This window comes from Microcebus murinus, chromosome 23, assembly GCF_040939455.1.
Source record: "Microcebus murinus isolate Inina chromosome 23, M.murinus_Inina_mat1.0, whole genome shotgun sequence".
Classification (NCBI taxonomy): domain Eukaryota; kingdom Metazoa; phylum Chordata; class Mammalia; order Primates; family Cheirogaleidae; genus Microcebus; species Microcebus murinus.
In genome coordinates, this window is record NC_134126.1 from 13,004,599 (window position 1) to 13,017,363 (window position 12,765).

The window sequence follows — 12,765 nt, forward strand, 5'->3', positions numbered from 1 at the left end:
ACTAACTGAAATTGTACCTGAAAGACAAACCATCCCTTTGTATCCCAGGCACAAATGGTTTTATGCATTAGTGCTACCCATATGTCAAGGAACCATCAATTTCTATCTTACAGAAGTACTTAACAGAACATAGGGAAATGAATCTCCAAGATCATTCTGTGCAGCTGGTATAATATTGGCTTCATAGGGAGATAGGAATAACACAAAAACATACACATAAGAAAATGATCTATCTTGCTAATGATCATAGATTTTTAAAAATCCTAAATAAAAGATTATTTACCCCTTTTATCTTCAGAATGAAGGGATAATTTAACTTCAGAAAATCTAGCCACATAATTCACCACAGTAGTCTAACATAAAAATATTATATTATCATTTTCATACCAATTTCAATTGGTGCAGAAAAAGCATTTGATAAAACATAAATAGGTCAATACTCATTTATAGAAAATCTATCAGTAAACAAGGAACTGAAGGGACTCTAACATAGTACAGTTTTATACCGAAAGCCCACAACAAAAATGATATTTATGGAAAAACTTAAGGACTGGTTTCTTTAAGATTGGGAAAAAGAAGAAGATACTGTCCTTGCACTGTTTATAATGGCACTAGTGGTCTTTCCAAGCTATTAGAAAAGGAAAAAAAGAGGTACAAGAATTGAAAGGGAAAAACACAAAGCCTTTATTATTTATATCTTGGTGGTGAGAAAGGACTTCCTAAAAAAATTCAGAAGCACAAATCATAAGGCAAAAATTATTAATAAAAAATTTAAACTGTTAAACTGGTGAATTTGATTTTATCAAAGTAAAGGATTGCTATTCAATAAGAAATAACAGATAAAGTTAACAGAGAGATGATACTTCAGCAGAAAATATTTTATACCTATACCTAACATTTCCAAGAAGTGCTTGCAAAACCAGCAAGAAGTATCAGTAATTCTAACTGAAAAATAGACAAAGTCCAGGAACAGGCAATTTATAGCAGAGGAGACCTAAGTAAGCTATGGCATGTAAAAGATGCTCAAGGACATTAGCTATCAAAAACTTTCCACCTATTTGAGTGACAAAATTCAGGAAGCTGGAAAATGTCTCATGTTGACAGGGACATTTGTAGGGGTGCAGATCTTGGGCCCCTTATGCACTACCGGTGAGAACATAGGCTGTAGACATTCTAAAAAATCATTTGGCAGTACATTTTCAAATTAAATAAACATGATTACTCAGCAATTCCACTGATTTATATTACAAAGTAATTCCCACCCAAATCCACAATAATGGGATGTGTATTGTTTGGGTGGAGGGAAGTGGGGCCAATCTAACCCAGGTGACCATCCCATAGGGGTTGGATTGTCCAAAGGTGGTGGGTACACCAGAGAGCACCATGCAGCATTTAGAGGACGTGGACCAGATGCAACATGCTACATGGACGAATCTCCATGACACCAGTGCAAAAGATATGAAGCAGAATGTGGTTTATTGCGCAGTATCGTTTATGTAAAGTATACAAAACATCAATACACAATTTAGAATAACACCCACAAACAAAACACATTAAAGTGGTAGGGTGAGGGAATGCAGGTGGGGAGTTTGGATAAAAGGAAATAAACAATGTAAACAACTAACAAACAAGAGGGACCCTGTATGGCTCAAAGATGATAAAGGACCGTGGACCAAGGAATATGACTGACATGACTCTCTGCCTTCGGGTTCCCCTTCCCAACGACAGCAGCAACATAAGAAACAAGACAGTGAGAGCTTGAAAGTGGCAGGGACACGGGATCGATTGTGATTATTAAGGCTACGGTCAGCGTTTGCTGTCACTGTGTGTAATGGGAAGAAGTCACGGGGTATTTAGGGGGTGAGTGGCACCTCTTTTAAAGACCACTAGGCCACGGTCTGATGAGTGGATGACAGGAAGCAGGAAGGAAAACGAGAGACTCTTCCAGGGGCTCGTGTGGGAGATGAGGGTGGCTCAGGTTAGGGCAGCAACACGAGGATGGGGCGCAGTGGGCAGGTTCATGTCATGTTTCAGAGAGCAACAGGGCAAGAGCAGCTGAGCAATGGAAGATGACACGGAAGCTTTTCTCTTTGGTAACTGGTGGTGCCATTGACTGACGATAGAAGGATGGGGCCGAAAGGGGAAAATCAAAACTTCTAATTTGGATTTACTTAGGGGGTTATGTCTGATACATTCGTTAGACATTCAGGTGGGGGTGCCAGTGAGGCAGGTGAGTACATGGTCTGCACTTGGGGAATATCTACATTTGGGAGTTGAATCAGTGGTTAGAGGTTAAGTTTCTGGCTCCAATACTCAGTATTTATGTTGTCTTGGCCAAGTTACATAGTTTCTGGGACTTTATGTGTCTATAAACTGGAAATAATATTATCTCTTTCCTAGAACTGTTATGAATATTAAATCAGATAATGCATCTAAAGAACTCGGCACAGAGCCTGGCACATAGTAAGTGCACATGAAAAGGCACCTGTGACTGGGCAATAGTGCAGGGGAAGACAGCATTGGGTGAAGGAGGTTGGCAATGGGAAGATAGTGTCAGAACTTTCAGGCCGTGGTAAATAGATTGCAATAAGTGGCCAATAGGGGGTTTTATTCAAGGAGTGGCATGATCTGGCATTACTAATAGTACTGGCAGATCATTTAAGTGTTAGCATTTGATATTGCTTTCTCAGGCTATAGATAAGTGGGTCGTCACACACACCAAATGAATAAACAAACAAAAAAAACTTTGTAGGCTGGGTGTGGTAGCTCACACTTGTAATCCTAGCACTTTGGAAGGCCAAGGTGGGAGGATAGCTTGAGGCCAGGAGTTTGAGACCAGCCTGAGCAACACAGTAAGACCCCATCTTTGATTCTACGAGAATACACTTAGAAGTTATAACAACTGGACGCATGCTGGTCTGAAAGGCATTAGGACAGTCTCAACAATTCTTGAATCTGCAGTATTGTCAGGGGATTCTCTGCTTGTGCATAGTTCTGTTTTGTACAGTTGAGTCTATTCTTGAGTAATTGGAGCCTCAGGGATAGCTGGCATTTTGTAGCCAAGGAGAGTTCCAGCCCTATAAAGTGAAGCATTAGTACTTTATATTCATCCTAACACATTAAAACAGATGCTGCAGTCAGATGTGGCCCAACATTTCAGAAAGTGTCTTCATCCTGCTGCATCTGATTGCTTACTCGTGCCCAGTAGGTGTTCCAGAAAAGGTTGCCTTTCATAGAAGAGGAGTTATATAAATATTTAATCATTACACAAAAACTCAGGGTTGTTTAATTTCAGATTAGATGTGTGGAGGGTCACCTACACCTTATCTTAAATGTGGTGAATTAACACCAGCTGCCTGGATGCCATAGCCTGAGCAGAGGACACTGGTGGTTTTGCTTTGACATTTCTCTTTACTTATAGACTTGAGGTGACTAGTGAGAACGGGCCTCCATAAGTCTTCCAGCTGTTCATCCTTTATTAAGCCCATGAGTGGGACAGTTATGCTATCACATCTGGAATACTAGAAAGAAAGGTTATCATGAAGCATTGAAACATCCCAGTAGCAACAGGGATGGGAATGTCCTTTGATCAGTTTTCAGTTAATGATCACTGCATAACAAAGTACCCCCAAAACTTAGTGTCTTAAAACAACAGTTGCTATTTATTATTAGATCTCATGATTTTGTGGGTCAGGATTTGAGTCAGGGCTCAGCTGGCTGCCTCTTCTGCTCTATGTGATTTTGTTTGGCATCATTCATTAATATTCATCCAGTGGTTGGTTTAGTCTAGGGGGGTCCACGACATTTTCACTCACATACCTGTGTCTTTTAGAGGGTGTCAGGAGCTGGGCTCAGCTGGCCCCGGCTCCTAATCTATGAAGTCTCAGGGCCTCTCCATGTAGTACCTCAAGCAAGGTAGTTGGACTTCTTATAAGATATCCCAGGGCTTTGAGAGACCAACATAGAAGCTGCTAGTCTCTTAAAAGCCAGGCTTACACCTGGAATAGTACCATTTCTGCTTTATTCTATTGGTCAAAGTGGTCACAGGCCAGCGAGAGTCACAAGAAGGAGAGCTTGACTCGAAAATCTTGATGGGAGGAGTGCCAAAAGTTTTAACCCACACACTTGGGGACAATTATCTGGGTTGTTACAGTGCCCAAATAGTATTCATAAGTAACATTATCTACTAGTGACAGCACTGATATGGGTTGGATTACTTGGTTACAAATACAAGCCCTATGACTTTAGCTGTGTGACCTGGTAAATTTTTTTAAATCAATTTTATTGAGAGAGAACTCATATGTAGCAAAATGATTCATTTCCGTGAGTTCTGACAAATTATAGACTGTGAGTTATACAATTTATTGTATAACCACCAATACAGTCAAGATAAAGAACATTTCCACCATGTTCGTGTTTCTTTCCAGTTAATTTTCTCCAACCTCCTACCCAGGCAGCCATGATCGGTATCACTATTGGTTAGATCTGTCTCTTTTAGAGTTTTACAGAAATGGAATCAAACAATATATGCTCTTCTGTGTCCAACGTCTTTTACTTAGCATATTTTTGAGATTCATTCTTTTTTTTCCTACTTCAGTATTTCTTTTTACTGTTCAGATGTATTTCATTTTATGGATATACCAAAATTTGTTTGTATGTTCCCGTGTTAATGGACTTTTGGGTTGTTTCCAGTTTGGGCTATTGTGAATAAAGCTGTTAGGAACTTTTGTACACAGGGCTTTGTGTGGACATAGGTTTTTATTTCTCTTTGAGAAATACCTAGGAGTAAGAATGCTGGGGGTTCTGAAAGAGAAGGGCTCGCTATGTTGCCCCGGCTGGAGTGCAGGGGCTGGTCACAGGCACTACTGAGCGGCTCAGGAGTTTTGACCTGCTCCATTTCTGACCTGGGCTGGTTCACCTCTCCTTTGTCCACCTGGTGGTGTCCCCATTGGGGAGGTCACCATATTGATGTTGGACTTAGAGCGGTCAGCACAGCTCACTACAGCCCAGAGCTCCTGGACTCAAGCGATCCTCCCACCTCAGCCTCCCGAGTAGCTGAGTGTTACAGTAAAGCATGTTTGCCTTTTAAAGAGATTGAGAAACTGTTTCATAGTGATTTGTATCATATTACACCGCACACCAACAATATGTGAGAAAACCATTTGCCCACAGCCTTGCAAACACTTCATATTGTTTTTTAAATTACAATCTAAAGCACATGTAGTGTATTTCATTATTATTTTAACTTGCATTTCCCTGATGACCAGTAATACTGAACATCTTTTTATGTGCCCTCCATCTTCCGTAAAGTGTCTGTCCAAATATTTTCTATGCTTCAGTTTTCTCATCAGAAAACTGGCATAATGGTAGTGTATACCTCATAGTTTTTATAAGGATTAAATAAGTTAATACACATGAGCACCTAGAACAATTCCTGACATATAGTGTAGTAGTTTTCTACTGCTGCTATCACAAATTATGTGAACCTTAGAGGCATAAACAACACATATTTATTATTTTGCAGTTCTGTAGGTCAAATGTTCCTCACGGGTCTTACTGGGTTAAAACTGAATAGTTGGCAGGGCTGTGTTTTCTTCCTGGAGGCTCTGTGGAAGGATTTGTTTCCTTTTCTTCTCCTGCTTCTAGAGAGCACTCACGTTTCTTGGCTCGTGGTCTCTTTATCTGCAAAGCCAACATCATCACATCTGTCTGTGGCTTTCTTCTGTAGTTGCATCTCCCTCGGACTCTCTCCTTCCCTCTGCTCCCCTCTTCCACTTTTAAGGACTCTTATGATTATATTGGGCCGTCCCAGAAAATCCACGATAATTTCCCTATATTAAGGTCAGCTGATTAGCAAACTTAATTCCCTCTGTAACCTTACTTCTTCTTAGCCAATATATTCACAGGTTCCAGGGATTAGGACATGGATATCTGCCAAGGCCATTATTCTGCCTAACATATATAATAAGTGCCATATAATTGTTTGCTTTTCTTGGCATTTTTACTATTATTATTATAAGTCCTTAGATTTAGAGTTTGGATTTGCATTCAAATCTTGGCTTCAACATTTATCAGCTGTGTGGTCTTAGGCAAGTAAATTGCTGTCTTTGAGACATGCAAGTTAACATGTTATTTAGGAGTATGCAGCAAATACCCAAATAATCAGCTATCAAAAAATCGGTTTTAAATGGAAGTCCCTGGATTGTAGAATAATAGGGAGTTAGAAATTGGTGGGGCAGGGGTCTGATATGTTATTACACTTTAACTCTTAAAAAATTTAGGTCTATTTGTCTTAAAACTTTTTTTTATTGTGGTAAAGCATAAATAACAAAATTTACCATTAGTGACATTCACACTGTTGTGGAGACACGACCACTATCTTGTTCCAGCATATTTTCATCAACCCAAAAGGAAATCGTGTACCATTAAGCAGTCGCTTGCCATTCCCCACCCCTCCTGGCCACTGGGAACTGCTAGTCTGTTTTTTGTTTCTATGGATTTGCTGACTCTGGATATTTCACATAAATGGAATCAGACAATTTGTGGCCTTTTGTAACTGGCTCCTTTCACTTAGCATAGTATTTTCAAGGTTCATCTATACCGTAGAATGTACCAGTACTTCATTCCTTTTTAAGGCTTAATAATATTCCATTGTATGTATGTACCACATTTTGTTTATTCATTCAACAGACATTTGAGTTCCACTTTTGGCTATTGTGAGTGGTGCTGCTAGGAATCTGTGTGTACAAGTTTTGGTTTGAACACCTGTTTGAGTTCTTTTGGGCATATACCTAGGAGTGGAATTCCTGGATCACATAGTAATTCTATAACTAACTTAATGTTGACCCACCAAACTGTTTTCCACAGCAACTACACCTTTTTACATTCCTACCAGATATAGAGCAGGATTCCAATTTTTCTACACCTTCACCCACACTTGTCTATTTGTCTTTTAATGGAACTAGAAATTTATGGAACTTTTAATGCAACTAAGAACTATGTATACAGTACCGTGCTAAATTAAAATTATTAAAATAAGTCCATAAGGTGCTATTATTAATAATAGTCATAAGGGTGAGAGAAAACAGAATTGGGGGTTTGTCAGAGTCTTACCAGGTATATTAATTTCCTATTACGTCTATAAAAAATGACCACAAATTCAGTGGCTAAGCCCACAGAAATGTACTATTTTACAGTTCCAGAGATTAGAAGTCTGAAATGGATCACACTGGGCTAAAATCAAGATGTCAGCAAGGCTGAGTTCCTCTCTAGAGGCTCTGGAGAGAGTCCGTCTCCTTGCCTTTTCTGGCTTCCAGGGTGGCCAACATGTATTGGCTTGTGGCCCCTCCCTCCATAGTCAAAGTTAACAGCATAGCATCTTCTCCCCCATCTCAAAATCCTTACCTTCATCACATTTGCAAAATCCCTTTTGCCATAGGTAGCATATTCACAAGTTCTGGGTTTGGGATGTGGATGTCTCTGGAAGGCTATTATTCAGCCTACCAGTTCAGGGAAACAGTTGTAGACTAAGATCTTACTCATGGAGGGGTGAACAGGAAGGGCCCTGTCAATTAGAAAGTGGCAAAGTGACTCAGCTAAGTGCCAAACTTCCGTGCTTTAGTTTTCTGTTTTGTAAAGGGAGGGTGAAAACAGGAACCATGTTACCTATTGTACCTTTTTGAGGGACAATAAAATAAGAAAAAGTGCTTACCTGTGCTAACTCAAATTTCTACCAAGCACCTTTGTTTTTAGAGACGGGGTATCACTCTGTCACCCAGGCCACTGTGCAGTGGTGTGGTCATGCTCACTGCAGCCTCCAGCTCCTGGGCTCCAGGGATCCTCCTGCCTCAGCCTCCTGAGTGGCTGGAACTACAAGTGTGAGTCACCATACCCTGCTAATTAAAAAAAAAAAAAATGTTTTTTGGAGATAGAGTATTGCTATGTTGCCCAGGCTGGTTTTGAACTCCTGGCCACAAGCTTTCCTTCAGCCTCAGCCTCCCAAGTAGCTGGGATTACAGGCGCAAGCCACTGGGCGCAGCTTCTACCAAGTAACCCTAATGCTCTCAGGAAGCTGTAGGCGAAGCTCAGAGTTGCAAATTTCAGGCATGACATTTCTTTGAAGTCATGTTTTATCTGAGAAATTCTTGTGAATTATATATTCTACTTAATAATAGATGTGTGATTGTTTTAATGCACAAATAACATTTTAACTGTCTTACCAACAGGAACAATAAATTGATGCTCTTGACTCTTTGATGTTGTATATCCTCTGTTACATTTCTGATTATCTCTGTTTGAGAAACACCGTTAAATAAAAGAAAACACTGTAAACTGCATGAGCAACAAAAACTCATATTATTAGACTCAAATATGAAATATTGAAAGCATCACATTAGTTTTAGCTCCATGTATCTAAGAAGAAAAAAGGCATTGTCTAAAGAGCTGGGCAAAGCAGAACTCCACAAACACACGATTCCCGGAATCTACCTTCTGTTGATACAATATGATCTGTTCTCCAGTGTTTGGAAAAGTAGGTTTTTCAGTCTGACTAATTGTCAGGGAGGTGGCAGGTTTATTGGAGAAATAGGGAGAGAGGAAGAAAAGTCAGTGTATGAGAGTGTGGGAGATATTGGGGTCCCCATCCACCCCGACATTATCCACGAGCTTCTCAAACACCATCCTTTGAGAGGTGGCCAACTGATGTTTTCTCAATCTTCTTTGAAAGCATGTGCAGCTTCTAAAAGCACCACTCTCCCCACCAGGTCAGTACTCTCTTTAGAAATTCCAGCACCATCATTTTGAAATCAGTGAGACCGGTATTCACAAGGGCACCGTGAGAAGAGGATCTGGGATCCCTAAGACCTCCCGGGTAATGACAAAGAACTAGATGATTAGGAATGTTGGAGGCCCTTCTAGAGATTTGTGGAAGACCCATGCTGTGTTTCTTTCACTCGGCTCACGACATGGCCATAGATCTATTCACCCCATTAGCCAGGAAAGCAATCAGGAAAGGAGCAGATCTACTAAGGAGCCCAAGAGATTACTCCCATCGTAAATATCACTGGGGGAATATCTTACCTGCTCACAATTTCTTTTTCTCTTGCCTATTTCTGTTGGAGAGTGTAAAAGGACTTGGCACATGGCCCCTCTCAAGAAATCCCTAAGAAAATAGCACTCCTCCCCTCCCCCGCCAACAGTATAGATCGATGCCTGCTAGTGTTTTCCTTAGAAGAAACTCGTGTTAACTCATGTCAATGCTGTAGGTATGTCGAACTGTATCTTTTATTGAGAAATCTAGTGTCTAATTTTGGCAGACAGATGAGCTAGATAATATTCTAAAATGTGTAGTTTTCATGGTTTATGTTGCTGAAAAGTTGAAGTCTAATGAAGGTTTGTTCCTGGAGGAAGGGAGGGGCTTGGGTAGTGCACACAGAATTGCTAAAGGGACAGTGTCAAAACAAGCATTCACGACGGCAGATTGAGAATCCCCAGAATAAAACCCGCGGACACAGGCCTTTGTGGGTTCTGTCATTCAGCAGCCACGGGGGAATCGAGTCTGCTTCAGAAGGTAAAAACAATGTAGTTTAAAGCAGAAATTTAAAAATTATCTTCCTGCTAAATAAGGCCTTGATTATTTTTTAAAACAGGGAAAATGTTGCATAGTTTTATTCCCATGCCACGTGAGAAATTAAATCCCAATTCTTTTACCTTCTACTGTCTAATAAATTGTTTGCTCTTGCTTCTTTTTGGTAAAATGAACAATTCCTAAAATGAGACGAACTCCATTGTGATTCAAACTCTGTTCTCAAACAAAATAAACTTCTCACTCTTTGTCCTCCAATAACCTGCCCAGTATTCTATTTTTACCTCTTAGCCTTGAAATGACTTTGGCTGTTAATTTGAATTTTCCTCATCTTGTACACGTTCTAAGTGAGCTTTGGAGAGGTCTGCATTTGGTTCACTAGGCACAGTACAATTCTTACAAACTGTTGAGCTTCAGTTCAAGCTTCCATTATTCATACATCAAATTGCTTCTAGCGGTATGACACTTTGGACGTGATTGGAAGGCCAAGTAAAAAATATTTAGCAGTCTCTCACATGACAAGGCCACTTGGACAAAAGGACTTTGTACATGTGACTTCACACAATAGGAAACCATGAACTTTTTCTCACCCTGTAAGTGGCATTGTGCCAGAGTAAACTTAGAAGCTACCCTCTGGCATGATTCTGGAAAACTTTTTGGTTCTGATATCTGGAGGGTTTTTTTGGTTTTGTTTTGTTTTTGAGACAGAGTCTCACTCTGCTGTTGCCCCAGCTGGAGTGCAGTGGCATCATTATAGCTCAATGCAACCTCAAACTCCTGGGCTCAAGTGGTTTTTCTGCCTCAGCCTCCCGAGTAGCTGGGACTATAGGCTAACACACTACGTAGGCCTGGCTAATTTTTTCCAATTTTTCTAGAGACAGGGTCTTGCTCTTATTCAGGCTGGTCTCGAACTCCTGGCCTCAAGCCATCCTCCTACCTCGGCCTCCCAGACTGTTAGGATTACAGGCATGGGCCACTGCACCCAACCTGATTTCTGGAGTTTTTATGCTAAAATATAAATCAACATTGGGAAGAACTTAATTATCTTTTATGGATTAAAACTATATAAGCCTCTAAATCTTATTCAAGAACACTACCATCTTATAGGCTAGAAATCTCTTTCATTTCTAACATTGTATTTGTTAACACAATATTTTGTCACATATGGGAGTGTATATAAAAGATAAGTGCAGGATAGAGCAATAAGCATGGAAAAAAATAAAAGAATAGATTTAAACTCATTGTTCCTTTACATCAATGTCGTTCTTCTAGAGAATATTCACCTAAGAGAAAGCTGTCCTTCCAAAAAACAAGCTTTTTCATTTTAAAAAAGTATTTCTGAAGCTCATACTGTATGTTTAGCACTGCTATGGGTATTAGAAAGGATATAGGGGACTATACAGTATAGGATCAACACAGATCATATGTTTTTAAGGAGATTACAGCTGTGTAGAAAGAGGCAGAGTAATAAAATTAAGAGAGAAATGGGAGCCCACAGTTAAATTTAATACGTATCAGACATTTTGCATACTTTATCTCTTATTTTTACAACAATCTTACAAAGAAGATATTATCCCTGTCAATTTATAAGTAGGGAAGAAGGGATTGAGGAAGGTGAAGACCTGCCTAAGCTTCCTCAGCCAGTAAGTTGTCAAAGCAGGTTCGTCTGGATGCTTCTCACTCCAGACAACCAAATGCTTTGCGTTTGCCCAACCACCTGCTATCTCTAGTGTCATAACCGCTCTGTTTCTTGGAACAAGTCACTCCGTCGTCTATACATTAATCTCCTAGTCTGTGAAGTGAAGACGTTTCCTTCTTGGACTGGACATGCATTCTGTCATCTCTAGGCTAAACCCACGCGGCACTGGGACAGCAATGCCAGGCAGGACGCCCAGCCTCCACGCTCAGGACCAGGCCCCCGAGTGCCCTGTGTCCACTGGGGGACACACCGTTCGGGGCAGCTGGGCCTTGCAGGAAAGCAGGATTTGGATGGCCAGGGAGGCAGTGCAGAGTCTTTCAGACTGACGGAGCAGCCGGGACTGCAGACGTGTGGAGCCAGAGCTGGGAGCGAGGTTGGCCTGTCTGCTGGAGGTGGAAGGTGGGAGGGGCTGGAATGAAAGGGGCCTGCTGTACATGGGGACAGGGGTTTGCTGGGCCAAGATGGAGGAGAGCCTTAATACTAGGTGTTTACTCCACTTGCAAGGTTCTGAGAACCGGTTCAGGGTTTTTGCCTAATCCCTGTGCCACTATTTGCTGCTTCAGATCTAGAACTTGGTAAATCAGCAGGCCGAAGTGCTCTATATAACAGAAAAGGTAACTCTTAGACTTGCAGTGCTAATGATCGTAGTACCTGACAAGTGATAGAAACTCAGAAATTCTTGGTTAATAAATGAATAATTTTTGAAAGACACATGGATTGACTTCATTTTCCAGGTGGGTTAATAGATTTCCCCCAGCTACTCAATATCACCTGATTCTCTTAGGCCAACTCTCTCAGACTGGTGCAGGGCTGAGGGTGCCATGGGTGACTGTGAGCGTCCTTCCTCTGTGTGAAGTGACTGGCCCCGTTAGGGGCTCAGCCTGGTGCTGGCCTTATGACACCACACTCTTGCCAGCTTGGCTGAAGGATCTGCAGGTGGGCACAGTTGCTCAATGGCATAATGTCATAATTGTCTTCCACGAAACCAGTACCTGGTGCCAGAAAAGTTGGGGACCGCTGCTCTAACATATCAAATTGTTCCTGGCTACGCTTCCTTACTGACCATCCAAAAAGGGTTCTTATTCAGAAAAACGGCCTCTTGTCTTATGCAAGTTGAAGCAGCATTGCCTTGTACTTAAGAGTGCAGCTTTGGAGTCAGAAGGCACTTGCTTGCTGTGTGACTTTGGTCTAGGTGCTTAACCTCTCTGTGCCTCCATTTTCTTAACTGTAAAATGGGAATGGTCAGAATACCTACCTTGTAAATGATTGTTAATACACATAAAGTATTGAGAAAAATTTCTGGGATAGAGTGAATACTTAACCAAATATGAGCTAGGAAGAAAAAGAAAAGGAACAGTCAGCACTAGACTATTATACTTTAAAAGCAAATGGAATTAAATGATAGTGACAGGGCAAGTCTGGATGATGAAACTCCCTGTATCTGTCACTAAAGTAACAGTACTAAGACTGAGTCATGTTGCAC